Genomic DNA, 15,644 nt, shown 5'->3' with positions numbered 1-15,644 from the left:
TTCGGACCATGGTGGCTATGAGTGCCGGCCACTGCTTTAAAAGACATGTAACAAGAATTGAACTTTCACAGATCGGCTACAACAAAGCATATATTTGCTTCGTATTGAAATATCGAATAGCTTGATTCTTTTTATAATGACTTCATTTTCCAGTTGGTCAAAACGTCATTGTCATAAAGTTAAGAAAATTGTTTATCACGTCTTTTAATAATAGTAGACTTGAATGCGAAGAATCTTAACCACTCGTCGAGGGTTTAATCTAGTAATTTAAAGAGTTGATTGTCTCCAATCAACGTTACTGATAAATATATGAGAGACAGCATCCTAAAGGTGGCTGGCTTTCTCTCAAATTCTATTAATAACAAAAGGAACGGCAGTGTATTTTATGCTGTCTTATTAATTACTTTGTTGGACATTTATTTTAAACATAGAAGAATGCCTTGGAGCCTTATTTCATTCCACTCATTTGACTGATCCCAAACCTTAACCTAACAAGAAATAACTTTATCATTTAGCCAATATTTACCATAGAGAGAAAACACTTAATAATTTTAACAAATTAATTATGAACATGAGACAAAATTTTAATTCCTTTTTGGAAACAACAAAAAAAAAAAGACACAAATTTGGTAATCCTGCATCTCTCCCATAACGACACTACACAAAACATGCTACAGATGGATATTATTAGTGTCGGGGGGGAAGCTGTGGGGAGTCTTATAATATATGCATGCTTAAGAGAGTATACCAACAAAGTGGCTTTTGTGTAACAAATACAACACAAAGAACAGTGAATAGTTAAAGAAACAACAACAACAATAAGGAATTAAAAGGAAGTAGAGTAAAGTAAAAGAGCTGTGAAAAAAATATGGCGCAAATATAAAATGAGTACAAAATTTACAGCCAAAAAACAACAACAACAACATTTTTGATGAAAGTTCTTTTTTTTCTGTTGTTGTTTTGCTTTCTTTCATTTCATTACATCGAGAGTAGAGTGTAGTGATTTTTTAGTATGTTGTTGGAAATTCATCCAAAAACCAAAACAAAATAAACCCAATCTATATGTATGTTTGTACAAAATGGTATATGAAGTGTTTTATGTTACCGAGGTTTAACGACAGCCACGACGACGAGGATGATGACGATGAAATACACGAAAAATACTAAAATAAAAACAAAACAATAAAAAAAAACACAGTTGAAATATATAGAAATGTATGGATGGATGGATGTACAAAGTGTGAGTAAGTGAGAAGAAGCCAAAGAAGCATAAATAAAGTACTACAGAAATGCCACTGGCATCCGATTTGTGTTGGATTTGCTCATAAAGTTGTTAAACAGATTGTCGGTATAGATACCTTCATCATCATTTTTCGTATGATTAGTTTTATGTAATTTTATCAAGTATTTTAAGGATTTTCATTTGTGATAAATTGTTATACGTGGGCTGATTGTTGAGTGAATGGCAGGGAAAATTTTTAATATAATAAAAATTTAAGAACAAGAGGGGATTACAATATTTTAGCTAGTAATCAAAAGCTATAAATTTGATATAGTATTTCATTGAATTCAAATATATAATTCATTGAAAGCTTTTATTCATAATTAAATTTTAATTTTATTTAGGTACGATTTATAAAATAAAAAATTCCACTAAAAGGCAAAAAAAAAAATAACAATTTTTATTAAATGGTAGCTTCATTTATAATATTTCCCTTAGATTATTCATGAGTCTTCTGGAAGATGGCGCTGAGTATATAAATTGTAACAGCGATTTGTGAGTGAGTCAGTATATCGTACCACTTTTAAAAGGTAAAAACGTAAAAATATTTTATTGTTGTATTTCTAACTAAAATAATTAATTTAAACTAAACTATAAAAATGTTTATTGTTCATAAAATTTTAAATTATTCCTCTAAGGTGATAATCCAATGAAATTATAGAGATTACATATTTAAAAAAAATAAAAACTTTTTAGAGATTCCATCAAAAAAAAAAATCGTTAAATTAATTGAATTCTTTTAATTCAATTTAAAACTAGCCCACGCACATTTCAAAATGAATATCTAAATAAATTTACTAATAGGCATTCACTCACTCCCTGTGTTGCTTTAGCAGGCTCACTTAGTCAGCCCGACTGCCATCCAGTCTGACAGTCAGTTATTTATACATTCATTCAGCCAGTCATTAAAAAAAATGTTGTCTAGGCGGAGTTTTAACAAAATCGTCTATAGCAGTGTATTAACTATGTGACTGACTGGCTGCCCGATAGACTAAATCACTAACTGACTGCATTTACAAGTCGTAAGTTTTTTTTTGTTTAGGTATGAGGAGCGTACAAAACCAACATGTTTGTACATGCTTACAAACAGCACACAAAATGTCGATTGCGGTTTTGTTAAAAATATAAATAAATAAAAATAAAAAAACCATCAATATTTAGTGTTTTGGTTGTGGTTAAAAATTCATTCGGTTGCTTGCTGGTTGTTCTTAACTTGGACCTTCTCTCAGAGTTGGGAAATAATATTAGCGTAAATAGTACCAAAGAATATTGAAAATATAAATTTATAAATTTTTTTTTTGGCCTTTTGATTTTGTAATGATTTGGTCAAGATTTTATAATTACTGTGAGCTAAAACATCCATTATTAATAATACAATGATTTGCGCAACAGTAATTTTGACTCAGAAATGCAAATTTTTACCAAAAAATAGCTCTGAATTAAGAAAAACAAGCAAAAGTGCTGCTATCTTATATACCCTTCACTAAAAACAAAATTAAATTTTTTTCCAGTTGTTTTTTTAATTTTTTGGAAAAAAAATTTTTTTCAATTATTTTAAATTTTTTTTTTGGTTTTTTAAATTTTTTTTTGGTGAAAAAAAATTGAAAAAACCAAATTTAATTTTTTTTCCAGTTTTTTTTATTTTTTGGAAAATTTTTTTTTTTAAATTTAAAAATTTTTTTTTTGGTTTTTAAAATTTTTTTTGGTGAAAAAAAAAATTCGGGTTAAAATTTTTTTTCCGATTTTGACCCATTGTAGGTCCAACTTACTATGGTCTTATATACGTCATTGCAAAGGTCTTTGAAATATCTATCTATCTATGTCTATATTAATGTCTTAGTAATCCAGATATAGGTAAAAAATAGGTAAAAAATCGAGGTTGTCCTGGTTTTTTCCTCATATCTCAGCCATTTGTGGACCGATAAATAGCAAACTTCTCGAAAGCATGTCTGACAGAATTATTGAAGATTTGGATCCCGAAGATATCTGGGGTCTTCAGAAAATTGATTTCAACAGACAGACGGACAGAGAGACAGACGGACATGACATGGCTTAATCGACTCCGCTATCTATAAGGATCCAGAATATATATACTTTATAGGGACGGAAATGAAAAATGTAGAAATTACAAACGGAATGACAAACTTATATATACCCTTCTCACGAAGGTGACGGGTATAAAAATCTAGTAAAAGTTTACCAGTATCATCGATTTGCCAAAACTGCCCCTAACATTGGAACCAAGTAGAATTAACAATTTTTAAACATTTAACATATCTACTACACTTCAGATTACAAAGGGACACTAAGTGTCTATTGACTCTCCAATAGATTACTGCTGGTGTGTAAAATAACTACTTTCTAAAGTGCAGTTCAGAATAAACTTTTAAAGTGCCAACTCTTTAGATTACTTAGAGGCACTAAAGTGAGAATTGACTTCACGCTAGATTACTTTGGATGTATAAAGTAACCAATTGACTTCTCTCTGCCCCACTAAGAGCACATACGTGTCAAATTACCCCAAATATATAAATTGGAGTCGGCCAAGTGAGCAGGCATTAGTGAAAATTACTGTCTTTTTGACTACTTGTAGAACTGCTGGCAATGTATTGTAACGATAACAGTGAAATACCAACCACATTGTGATGATTCTTCTCATGGAATGAAGGAAGTATCTCCTAGTTTCTGTGATCAATTTGAATGCATCTTTCGACTTATGAAACATGTTATTATGCCAAATGACATCACAATGAATTATCAAGCTCAGAATATCCGAATACGCTATGGAATCAGATAATGTTTCAAAGTTCCAATAAACACTCTGACAGGATTGGCTTGCAAGGATCGAATACGAATGGTAAATATTGTTAAATATCTAGAAAATAGAAGTTTGGCATAGAAGAACGAAGTCTAATAGTACCTCCTGAGTAACCTTGAATCCGGTTGATTGTGACAAGTTTTCGCAACACCTTATCTCCAAGTGGAAGGCTAGAAGGTCTGCCGGAAATGCCTCTAAGAATTACTGTCGATTGTTTAGTAAATTATTGCACAATATGCTACGAGTACTTTACTATATCTATATATATAAAAATGAAATGGTCCATGTATGTAATGTCATCACGTGAGAACGGCTGGAGCGATTTGGCTGATTTTTTTTTTATTCGATTCGAAATTTTCAGGAGATGGTTTGTAAAGACAAAAAATTAAAAAATGCCGGGTAAAACTCGTAAATTTTTTTGGAGTCCAGTCAACTATAATAAAAAAAGCTCCCTAAAGTATGCAGTACAAAATAGATATTTTATTTGCAAATAAATAAGAACAGTGGGTTGCAGAAACTAGAAGATCTAACATTAGTTAATGCTACCGGGCGAAGCCGGGCGGGTCAACTAGTTATTCATAACTTTGTAATTGTCAAATTGGGCTGTAATTTTTCCGGGTTTTAACCCCCTTCAACATATACGAAATTCACGACAAGACTTAAAGAGTTAAAGAGGTTAGCTAATGAACGACAAGGGTCAAATTTTTTTGGACACTATTTATAAATAAATTGCGAGGTAATCGAATTTCAATGACTGAAGAACCGGTATAGGTTTGGAGTTATTTTCTTCAAAGTGGAAAATGTGCTGCAAAAACTGCAACACAAATGTATGGGAAAATAATTTAATTTGAGTCACCCGATAGACTAGACGTTATTGTGCTGGATTATCAACCTGGAGGTTGCGGGTTCGATTCCCGACAGAGACTCTTGGTGTATCTGCAGACAAGCAAAACACTTCGCAGTTTGAGTTAGTTTAAAAAAAAATAAAAATCCTGGGGAATATTGCTAAAATTATATGAATTTCAGTCATTATTTTTTAAGATTTAAACTTGATTTAATGAAGTTGCTGGTTGGTTATGGTGGAATTTTTGGGGACTTCCTAAGTGGCGGTCTTATCTTCATTGACTTTTTGATGAGCTTAGGATTTAAGTTATTGTTGATGAAAGCTTTTGACTTTGTATGTCGTTGAAAGCTTTTATTGGTAATGATTGCAATGATATTACTGTTTTGAGATTGGGTTATAATATTATTGTTCATAATTGGATTGAATTACACTACTGCATTGTTGAGAGTTTGGTTATGTCTGATCTTTTGAATGATCTTCTCTTTGATATTGCTTAGTTGTTCTCTAGGCAGAGTGCTCTTCAGTTGTCATGATATCTGATATGGAATTGAATTGGTTTAAAATTCATTAGTTTACGATAATTTTGTTTAAAGTAATTGGTAGTTTCTGAGGACCTGAAATGGTTGTTCTCGTTTTGATTGTCTGGTAGTGAATGCTTCTAATTGGGAGCGAATTAAATTTGCATTTGTGTGCTGTAGACGTGCTATTGAGTTTGCACTTTTTTATGAATCTGGATAGCATTAAATGTTGTATGTTTTGAATATTTCTTTAATCCCAGGAAAAACATTTTTTAAACCGATTTTTTTAAGAAATTCTGAAAAATCCTAAAAAATAACGATATAATTAATATTGATAAAGACAGTATATAGGCAAGACATTAAGATTCGTTAAAAAATTTCAGAAAGATTAGCTGATTTCTCACAAAAATCGAGGTCACAAAAAACGGTTTCAATAAAACAGAAAAAATCTATTTCAGCATTTGTGTGGACAGACCCTCATATTTAAAACAATTTTGTATTTAAGTTTACGTTTATTTTATCTTTCTTTTGTTTTGACTAATCAATCAATATATGTAGAAAGAGTCATAACATTATTTGTTACGAATGGCCAGCAAACAGAACGTCCCTCTGTCGATTACTCTCTCCATCAGCCATTGAGTGAATTAGTTGTACTTGTCAGTTAGTTTTTTTTTTTTTTTTGATTTCTTATGTCTTTGATTTCTATTTTGACAAACAATAATAATAAAAAATAATGATGATGAGGGCTTTTTTTGTAATTTTATTCAAACAAAATTAAAAGTATAAAATATTGAGCGTTTATAAAAAATATTTGATTTAATTTCCAATTCATTTATAACGGCTGTCTTTGACATTGCTATAATTCAATTTGAATTTTTTATTTCTTTCAAATTAATTTCCTATTAGTAGCAATTTGTATTTATGTATGTAATTTGCTATTATTATAATAAATATATACTTTTATTTTATATATAGACTATATAATCATCGTTGTGCATGTAAATGCATAAAAAAAATAGTTTAATAGATAATAAGCTTGATTATCTGGCTTTATAGTATTTATATAAAGTTAAAGAGTTAATTTGATTTTAATATTAAATTAAAACAAAATGAAAAAAACATACAATTAATTAAATAAAACTAACAAACTGCTACTAAGCATTTAACGGCTAATGCTTAACAGAGGCGTAGCAAGAAATAAATTCATTTTATTTGTAATAAATATTGTGTTATGTTAAGAGAATTATAATTTACTTAAAATTCCTCTACAACCTACGCTCTTTTTTCTCATGCTCTCTATTTTCCCAACCATTTGACATATAATTAAGTGCTAAAGCCAACAACAACAAACAATGATCGTTTGTTGGTGTTGCTTTGATAATTAATATGTTCATTCAATTCAGTAGTTGTTTGTATTGTTATTTTTCAGTTATAATTTAAAAGCCTCTTTGGTTAATAATAATAAATATAAAAATAAAACAAAAACAAAAAAAAACTCCAACCAATTTGTCTCTATTTATTAATTTAACAATTGATATCTCATCGCGTCGCGCCGTTTAGAAAATAAAAAATTATATTAAACAATACTGAATATTGAATTTCTTTCAGTCAGTATTAAAACCGGTTATTAAATTTATTATGATTTATTTTGATTGTTTCTAAAAGCAATTTTATTGTATTATATATTATTTAATGTTTATTACAAGGCGTGTTCAAAATTAAAAACCAGTGGTATAAATTTAATAATTTATTTCTCAAATTAATTTTAAATTATTTGAGAAAAATAATAAAAAAATATTAATGCAGTGAAAAAATATTATTGAGATTAATGAAAATTGAAATGCCAAATGACAAACCAACCAAAATAACAATTTATATTAAATTACAAATGTTTTTTTTTTTAATTTTTTTTTTATCGTATTATAGTTGTTGTCGTTGTTGGTAATCACATTATAATTGTGCAATTTGTATTTAATGATTTTTTTTTTGCTACGTTTTCTTTTTATAAGGGTTAACATTTACGTTGATTTGTATCGTTCGACATTATTTTCTAAGGAAAATTTTAGTTTTTTCTATAAAAATTTATAAAATCTAGTGTATAACAGTTTTTTCTACAGAAATGTTTTTGTATAACAGTTTTTTTCTATAGACAATTTATTGTAAAGTTCTTTTATACAAGAGAATTTTCTATAGAATTTTTTTTGTATAACAGTTTTTTCTAAAGAAAATCTAGTGTATAACAGTTTTTTATACAACAGTTTTTTTTCTTTAGAAATTTTTTTTTGAATTACAGTTTTTTCTATATAAAATCTAGTGTGTAACAGTTTTTTATACAAACATTTTTGTGTATAACAGTATTTTCTATAGAAAATTTTGAGTATAACAGTTTTTTTCTATAGAAAATCTACAGTATAAAAGTATTTTTATAGAAATTATTTTATAAAACAGTTTTATCTATAGAAAATTTTATGGATAACAATTTTTTCTATAGAATTTTTTTTGTATAACAGTTTTTTCTATAGAAAATCTAGTGTATAACAGTTTTTCATACACATTTTTTTATACAACAGTTTTTTCTTTAGAAATTTTTTTTGTATAAAAGTTTTTTTCTATAGAAAATCTAGTGTATAACAGTTTTTTATACAAACATTTTTGTGTATAGCAGTATTTTCTAAAGAAATTTGTTTGTATAACAAGTTTTTTCTATAGAAATTTTATTATATAACAGTTTTTTCTATAGAAAATCTAGTGTATAACAGTTTTTTATAGACATTTTTTTATACAACAGTTTTTCTATAGAAAATTTTGAGTATAACAGTTTTTTTCTATAGAAAAATCTACAGTATAAAAGTATTTTTATAGAAATTATTTTATAAAACAGTTTTATAATTAAAAATTTTTTGTATAACAATTTTTTCTATAGAAATTTTTTGTATAACAGTTTATTTCTATAGAAAATTTAGAGTATAACACTTTTTTATAGAAATTTTTGTATACAACAGTTTTTTCTATAGAAATTTTTTTGTATAACAGTTTTTTTCTATAGAAAATATTGTGTATAACAGTCTTTTATATAGAAATTTTTGTGTAAAATTTTCTTTTATGTAGAAATTGTTGTGTATAACTGTGTTTCCTAAGAAAATTTTATGATTAGCAGTTTCTAAACAACTTTGTTCATAAAAAATAAAACATAATTTGTACTTCTGTTAGCATTTAAAAATATAATGGTTTTCCCAACAGTTCACTTATATTTATATGATTAATATTATAAATAGCTTATTAATATTTACTGCCCATATGCAGAAAATAATTTAACCACAAAATGGCAACACTTGCTTTAATACCCCCAGATGATAATCGTTTTTAGTTTTCGATTTAAGTATAATAATAATAATAATAGTAATACAGAAGTTCATTATAATTGTTTAATGCTTAAAAACAATAAAATAATTATAATTCTATAAAATGACTTTAAATACCTTGTAATTAATAAATTGACTTAATTTGTTATTGTGTTTGTTGTTGTTTTTATCGTTGTTGTTGTTGTTACTGTTGTTGGAGTAGTTGTAGCTACAAGCTATTGATATAATAATAATTCACTTAGTTTTGCTGTTGTGTATGTACATATTATTATTGTTTATTATTATTTTATTTTTTGCTCTATTCTCTATGGTTAGACACGAATGCAAGAAATTTAAAAGAATTATTTCGAGAATAAATCGAACATTGAAGTTTTAAAATAATTTCCTACTAGAATTTTGGAGTTTTCACACATGATCAATTAAATACACAGTTGTTTTAAAAGGTATTCTCTTTAAATACCTTGATAACAATTAGGGTTGTCATTGGAATAAAATTTATTCGAATAATTGAGGAAAAGAAAATATTTTTGAGTAAAAATTTTCAGTTTGGAATAAGTTTATTTCCAAATTAAAATTTTATAAAATCTTTTATATAAAGAAAAATATTGGAGAATCTATTCTGATTCAAGACAAAAAATTAAGCTACCATTTTGTATAATTTCCAAATATGATTTAATACCTTTATTATTTATTGTTCACACAGCAAATCCCTCCCCCATAAATTATAAACTTAGTTTGTGTTTACTTTTTAGATTTATTGTGTTATTGTTTGTAGTTTTTGATGTTGAATTGAATTTTACTACAACTGCTATTTAGGAACTACAATAATAACAACAACAAAAAAACAGCAACGGCAACAAAAACCCAACCGCAAAAATTAATTAAGTCAGTCAGCTTTGTAAAACAAAAAAAAATAAAAATCAGAAAAATAATGTGAAAAAAAATTAAACACAAGTACTCAAACTCAACACACAGATTCAAAGTAATTGCAAGAGAAAAATTTATTATTAAAATTAGTTTGTAGTTAGTTTTATTTTAAATAGACATCTAATGGTTTTGTAATTTTATAGTGTTATCATCATCATCATCATCAACAACAATTTTTCATGTTTTATTTTCGTAAATTAAATCAAGTGTAAAAAGGTTTAGTTTACACAAAGTAAATTTTAATGATTATAATTATATTTAAAACGGGGGCGGGGCGGGGGAAGTAGATATTTTAATTCAAATAAAATGTGGGTTAACAACTGGCAATCAAGTCGATAGAGTGACACGTGTGGATACACCATAGGTGGCCCCGCTGTGTTACCAGAATAGTAGAGAAATGGTAAGGAATTTATACCTAAAAAGTACTTTTTTGAAATAAGTACCATTTTGAAAAATTTTAAAACAAACTCGGAAACACAAGTTTCTAATTTTGAAAGTAACCTTTTAAAAAAGTACTTTTTTTAAAAATTTTAAAACAATCTTTTAATGAATAAAACGTACTTCATATTTTGAAATCTACTATTAAAATAGTACCTTTTTGGAATAATATCTTTTTAAAAAAGTACTTTTTTTATACCTAAAAAGTACTTTTTTGAAATAAGTACCATTTTGAAAAATTTTAAAACAAACTCGGAAACAAAAGTTTCTAATTCATTCAAAGATTGTTTTAAAATTTTTCAAAAAAGTACTTTTTTAAAAGGTTACTAAAAGTACTTTTTTGGAAAAGTACTTTTTTGAAAAATTTTAAAACAATCTTTGAATGAATAAAACGTACTTCATATTTTGAAATCTACTATTAAAATAGTACTTTTTTGGAATAATATCTTTTTTATAAATGTACTTTTTTATACCTAAAAGTACTTTTTTGAAATAAGTACCATTTTGAAAAATTTTAAAACAAACTCGGAAACAAAAGTTTCTAATTTTGAAAGTAACCATTTAAAAAAGTACTTTTTTTGAAAAGTACTTTTTTGAAAAATTTTAAAACAACCTTTGAATGAATAAAACGTACTTCATATTTTGAAATCTTCTATTAAAATAGTACTTTTTTGGAATAATTTAAAAATGTACTTTTTTTATACCTAAAAAGTATTTTTTTGAAATAAGTACCATTTTGAAAAATTTTAAAACAAACTCGGAAACAAAAGTTTCTAATTTTGAAAGTAACCTTATAAAAAAGTACTTTTTTGGAAAAGTACCATTTTGAAAAAAGTACTTTTTTGGAAAAATACCATTTTGAAAAAAGTACTTTTTTGAAAAATTTTAAAACAATCTTTGAATGAATAAAACGTACTTCATATTTTGAAGTCTACTATTAAAATAGTACTTTTGGAATAATATCTTTTTAAAAAAAGTACTTTTTTATACCTAAAAAGTACATTTTTGAAATAAGTACCATTTTGAAAAATGTTAAAACAAACTCGGAAACAACAGTTTCTAATTTTGAAAGTAACCTTTTAAAAAAGTACCATTTTGAAAAAGTACTTTTTTGAAAATTTTTAAAACAATCGTTGAACAACAAAACAAAAGTATCTTTTTGGAAAAATATTTTTTTTTTGAAAAAGTACTTTTTTGAATAGGTACTTTTAAACAATTTAAACACCAATTTTGAAATTAAATGAAAAGAACTTTAAACTTTCAATATATTTTTGACAAAGTAAACTTTGAAAAAGTACTTTTTGAAAAATTTGAATACAAATATTGAAAATACATATAAATTTTTATATTAAATAAATTTTAAAACGAATTACAATTTGAAAAGTTTTAAATTTTTCTTAAAAGAACTACAAAGTAACTTTTGAAATAGATTTGTTTAAAAATGATTTTCTAAAAAAGTACTTTAGGGAAGTACTTAAACTGATTTCTGAAATCCCTGCCACTTTCAAAAGTAGCTGAACATGAAAAGATTTTTAAAAAGTACCATATTTTAAACCAGTGGTCTGCATTCATAGCCACCAGGAGCCGAACGCTATCTACTATTTAAATGGACACAATACAAATGTCAACGAAACTCGTTTAAATTATAAAAAGGGGAACAAATTGAAGATTGTGCTTCAAAAACACAATCAGAAAATGATTATACACTTACTAATATGACAAGTTCTATTTGTGTCGGTCACTGTTTTAAACTAAATAATTTATAAAATCAATAAATCTAACAAAACGGATTTAAACTTTGTCACTTGTCTGATAATTTCTTTAATTTAATTAATTTCCAACTACACACATGTTTACATTTCAACAATGTTATTAAATGTCTACTGATTTTTAAAAGTTTCCTCAAATTAAATATTAATTCTCTATCAGTTTACTTTAAATTGTCATCCATCATATAAACTGATAAGATTTATTAGACGTTTTTTGTTTAATTTTACCGCCTTTAATAAAACAAAAAAATGTAGGTATACATTATTAAATAATAAATGTTTAAATAAAAGTGTAATAATGTATAGAGCAGAGGTTTATAAAAATTAATCACAATTTTATTCCAAGTTGATAAGATAGCAAAGCAAGCAAATTTCAACAGATGAATCAATAAGGCCGGAAAGAAATCATAATCATAAAGTTTAAATGTTAAGACATTAACTGAAATTTAAAAACAAATAACTGACATACAAATTGTATTAAAAAAAACAATAACTTTGTTTAAGATATTTATAACCCTGTTATTGCTTTAATTTTTAAACTATTTTTAACAAAATTTAAAAATAAATTTAAAAAACAAATAACAAATTTTGCATTTTTTTTAAATGAAAATTTATTAACTCGAGTAGTAGGCTACTTGAATTTAATTTCTAGTTAAATAAATCTTTATAGAGAGAGATATGTTATCAAATTTTGTTTAAAGATAATAAATAATAAATGTTAAATAAACATTTTAGTTTGTTAGGCAGTAATGGTATTTTGTTTTTTCTATGAAATTGCTTATTTGTTTAGTTTAAAATGTTGAAAATGTTAAATAAATTAAACAATTTAGTTTAAGTGATTAGAATTGCTGTGAATTATTTATGTCAACAAATGAAATATGTATAAAAAATATTTTAAGATAAGAAATTAATATAAATTTTAAGAAAAGAATTTTTATAGAAATTTCATCATACTTTAGACAACTTAAATTTTCTATACATTAGTTATTTGTTGAGCAAAAAAAACTTTATTCTTAATACATCGGTCGCTTAGTTTACAATCTTTCATGTGGCCATAACGCAGAGTAGATTCAATAGTAGTGGAAAAATGTAAGTAAGTAGAGTTAGAATGAAAATGAACTTCAGCTTTTAACATATAATTTTTATAAAGTTAAAAAAGTACTTTTTGGAAAAATACCATTTTTAAAACAGGTTTTTTTAAAGAATTTGTAGAATGATAGAAAAATAACTTAATTTTTTTGAAATTTTAAAAAAGTACTTTTTTGGAGAAATGTAAAAATGTACTTTTTGGAAAAATACCACTTTTAAAAAAGGTTTTTTTTTTAAAGAATTTGTAGAATGATAGAAAAATAACATAATTTTTTGAAATTTTAAAAAAGTACTTTTTTGGAAAAATGTACTTTTTGAAAATAAAAAAAACCTATTTTGAAACGAAAAAACCCTTCTCCATATTTTAAAATCGACTTTTTAAAAGATTAAAAAAGTACTTTTTGGAAAATTTTTTTTTTTTTCTTGAAAAAGTACTTTTTGAAATATTTTAAAACAAACGTTGAAATGAAAGAATGAAAGTAATCTATTGCAAAAGTACTTGTTTTGGCAAAAACACCAATTTAGAAAAATTATTTTTTTGAAAAATTTTAAAACTGTCTCTGAAATCCATAAAAAAAACCTAATTTGGAAAAGTACTTTTTTGAAAAAAAATTTCTTTTTCGAAAAATTTATATATTTTCTTGAAAGAGTACTTTGAAAAATTTTAAAAAAAAATAATTTTAAAAAACTTTGAACCAAGAGAAAAAAGACTTTATATTTCTAATAAAGTACTTTTTGGAAAAATTATCCTTTTTCTTGAAAAGTACATTTTGAAAAAATTTTAAAACCAACTTTGAAACGAAATAAAAATAACTTCAAATTTTTTTAAATTTTAAAAAAGCACTTTTTTGGAGAAATGTAAAGGTACTTTTTGGAAAAATACCACTTTTAAAAAAGGTTTTTTTTAAAGAATGATAGAAAATAAACTTAATTTTTTTGAAATTTTAAAAAAGTACTTTTTTGGAAAAATGTACTTTTTTGAAAATAAAAAAACCTATTTTGAAACGAAAAAACCCTTCTCCATATTTTAAAATCGACTTTTAAAAAAGTACTTTTTGGAAAAAAAATTAATTTTTTTCTTGAAAAAGTACTTTTTTGAAATATTTTAAAACAAACTTTGAAATTAAATAAAAATAATTTCACATATGATAGCATAGTTTTGTGAAAGTAATCTATTGCAAAAGTACTTGTTTTAAAATCCTAAAATCCATAAAGAAAAACCTAATTTGGAAAAGTACTTTTTTGAAAAAAAATTTAAAACAACCTCTGAAACTCCATATTTTAAAATCTACGTACTTTTTGGAAAAATTTATATATTTTCTTGAAAAAGTACTTTGAAAAATTAAAAAAAAAAATATTTTAAAGAAACTTTGAACCAAGAGAAAAAATACTTTATATTTCTAATATAAAGTATTTTAAGAATGAATTAAGAATGAACTTTTTTGGAAAAAAAACCTATTTTGAAAAAGTACTTTTTTGAAAAATATTAAAACAACTCTCTAAAACGAAAAAACCAACTCCATATTTTAAAATTTACTTTAAAAGATTAAAAAAGTACTTTTTGGAAAAAATTTTAATTTTTTTCTGGAAAAAGTACTTTTTTGAAAAATTTTAAACGAAATAAAAAGAACTTCACATTTTAAAGTCTATTTTTGTGAAAAGTAATATTCAAAAATAATTCTATAATGAATTAAACACACGGTGCTACGATGGAAAATAAACTGGGAAAACGGCCTAGCGTGGGTTATAGGTATTGCTGAGTACACTACAAATTGTCTCTAAAAATTTCAGAAACAACCTCAAATTCAGAAGTTATTCTGAAAAAACCGTTTTCAGTGATGTTCGTCGACTTATCGACCTGTAGCTTTGTCAGTTTTTGTCGGACTTTAAATTTTTTAACGGGTTTGGAAAGAAAACTGATTACGCTTTAAAATGAAGTGCATTTTTTGATACATTTTTAAGTTATAAATATTGTTTTTGTTACGAATATCTAAAAGAAAGACAAAATTTATCAACTTTTTTGATTTTAGTCGCATTTCATTGCTTATTTTCATAGGTTTTCATAGAAAAAAATTAAATTAACTATTGTTGAATATGAAAAATTACGAAAATAAAAAATAAAGCGAAACTTTTTATAAAAACTTACACAATTTTTCTTGATATACATTTTGTGCATAAATTTTATGAAAGCTTAATTCTTTGTCTATCCATAATTGTTTAAAATTTTGAAATCGGTCTAAAAATGTGTGAGTTAGAGGTACTAAAGTACTACGACCTACCCTAAAACAGTTTTTTCAAAATATATCAAAATTTTGAGTGTGTCCTCACCTAGGCTTTTCAAGTTCTGACAAAAAGTATCATTTTGTAGCAGAGTGACATTGACAAAAAGTACCAAAATTTAAAAGTACTTTTTAAAAAAAAAAACTTTTGAAAGGAAATTTTATAAAAAGTTACATCCACCAATTAAACATATTTCTGAAATCGCTGTTACTTTAATATATAGCATTTGATAAAATTTCAGTTGCTGTTGACCAAAGTTCTTTTCTGGTGAAAAACTTTCAGTTTACAAACTTTCGCCGAAAGAACGAAAGAATAAA

At 25.3% G+C, this 15,644-nt stretch overlaps 1 protein-coding gene across 14 annotated transcripts in view; it reads right to left on the bottom strand.

Moving 5' to 3' along the window:
- The window catches only part of Gug (Grunge), a 92,091-nt gene that overhangs the window by 70,646 nt on the left and 5,801 nt on the right, over positions 1–15,644 (bottom strand). The gene's annotated exons all lie outside the window — the stretch shown is intronic.

This window comes from Calliphora vicina, chromosome 3 (assembly GCF_958450345.1).
Source record: "Calliphora vicina chromosome 3, idCalVici1.1, whole genome shotgun sequence".
Classification (NCBI taxonomy): Eukaryota; Metazoa; Arthropoda; class Insecta; order Diptera; family Calliphoridae; genus Calliphora; species Calliphora vicina.
This window is presented reverse-complemented; position numbering and strand designations above follow the sequence as displayed.